The 1677-nt window shown below is 50.0% G+C and overlaps 1 non-coding gene across 1 annotated transcript; it reads left to right on the forward strand.

Moving 5' to 3' along the window:
* Positions 1-1182: 1182 nt before the first annotated feature.
* Positions 1183-1337, forward strand: LOC143175502 (5.8S ribosomal RNA). The gene has a single exon (XR_013000262.1). It is a non-coding gene; the product is annotated as a 5.8S ribosomal RNA (ribosomal RNA).
* The last annotated feature ends 340 nt before the right edge of the window (positions 1338-1677 follow it).

The following is a 1677-nucleotide window of genomic DNA, read 5'->3' on the forward strand; positions in this document are numbered from 1 at the left end:
CGAAGAGTTGTTACGTGCACGCGTATGGTGCGATTGCGTCGATTCGCTTTTCTGTACAGGGAGAAATAGAACGTTGAGTTGACTTATCGGGTCTTCGTTGGAATTACCGTCGCTGGCATTGTAAACTCCAGATGACCTTGTGATTCCTTCGTCGGGCACTGGTAAAGGGTGGCGATGATGCGTTCTATAATAGAAATACCCGTCGTAGCGTTTCTTCCGAGTCAACCCGCTCACGAAACTCTCTCTCGTCGTGGAATCCCCGCGTCGGAGAGTAAAACGCGCGAAGGCTGTGACTGTAACATATATATATATATATATACAGTATACAATGCCTGTGGTTTTTGCGCGTGTCGGCTCTTCGGTATACGCGATCGGCCAGAGTTACGGAGGGACGGTGAAGCGCACGAGAAATTGAAACGGCCGCACGATTGGAACCGAGCAACCGTCGAACATTGTTTCGCGACGTTTCCATAATGCGTTTTCGTTTCGCTCGCATACCGCTTCTTTTCCCCTAGTCTCTGAGACGCGTTTTCGAGCCGTTCTTCTACTATCGATTCTCGTAGAGAGAAGGGACCGGGTAGTCTGGAAGTGGAACCCGCATCTTGCGTGTACCGTACACGGAATTGAGAGGACCGGCCGTGAAGCTCGTCTTAAAGCCGCGCGTCTGACACCCAACTCTTGCGCGCCAATTTCGCGGCAAGAGATAACATGGGACGAATGACCGGCAAAGAGCCAGCTGTGAAGTCTTTTTTCATTATTTGCTTTCAATCGATCGATCGGTACGATTCGTGCAACGTTTCGCGCGATGCGACGCGAAAAGATGCGCGCAACAATAGATGCGTCTGATCGGAAGAACGCGAGGGTCGACTGCACGCGATGGATTCCGTATCGGGTAAGATACAAAATATATCCCCGTCGTTTCCACGCGTGCGAGTCTTCTGCGTCTTTCGCGGGTTTTTGAATGCACTATACGCCCGGAACGTCGAGAAATATATACATATTACTTGAACGTTTTTCGTCTCGAAAGGCTTCGGTGTCGTCTCCAAGGCGACGCCTGAATCTCCTTCGCGCGCTGGTCGGAGATTCAGGTATCAACTTTTATCTTCTCTTTGAAAGAAGAGAGATATTAGGTCGAACAAATGAGAATAAAATTATATATGTGAAATATAAAATTTATACGATTACCCTGAACGGTGGATCACTTGGCTCGTGGGTCGATGAAGAACGCAGCTAATTGCGCGTCAACGTGTGAACTGCAGGACACATGAACATCGACATTTCGAACGCACATTGCGGTCCACGGATACAATTCCTGGACCACGCCTGGCTGAGGGTCGTTTACGTACCATACACTGCTTGCGTAGCTCTGTCAAATCCCCGCCGTCGTTCACCTCTTCGGATCGAACGTTTTTTTACCGAAGGGCGCAAAGAACGTCTCTGAGTCGGGTTAAGAGAAGGATGCTACGTACGAGCGAACGATGGGTGTCTCGTCGGCGTTTGTCGCGGACACGCGAAAATTCTGTGAATTTCACGGACAGTGTACGTTCTAGTTGTTGCAAAACGATCGGAATCGTTTGTATGGACTCGCGTGAGTGTTCGCGGCGTCGTGCGTCGTTCAATTACGACCGCCCGCGGATACCGCTCCACTGCGATATGGATCTGAGCGACAACTTTTTC

Source organism: Nomia melanderi, unplaced genomic scaffold, assembly GCF_051020985.1.
Source record: "Nomia melanderi isolate GNS246 unplaced genomic scaffold, iyNomMela1 scaffold0095, whole genome shotgun sequence".
Lineage (NCBI taxonomy): Eukaryota > Metazoa > Arthropoda > Insecta > Hymenoptera > Halictidae > Nomia > Nomia melanderi.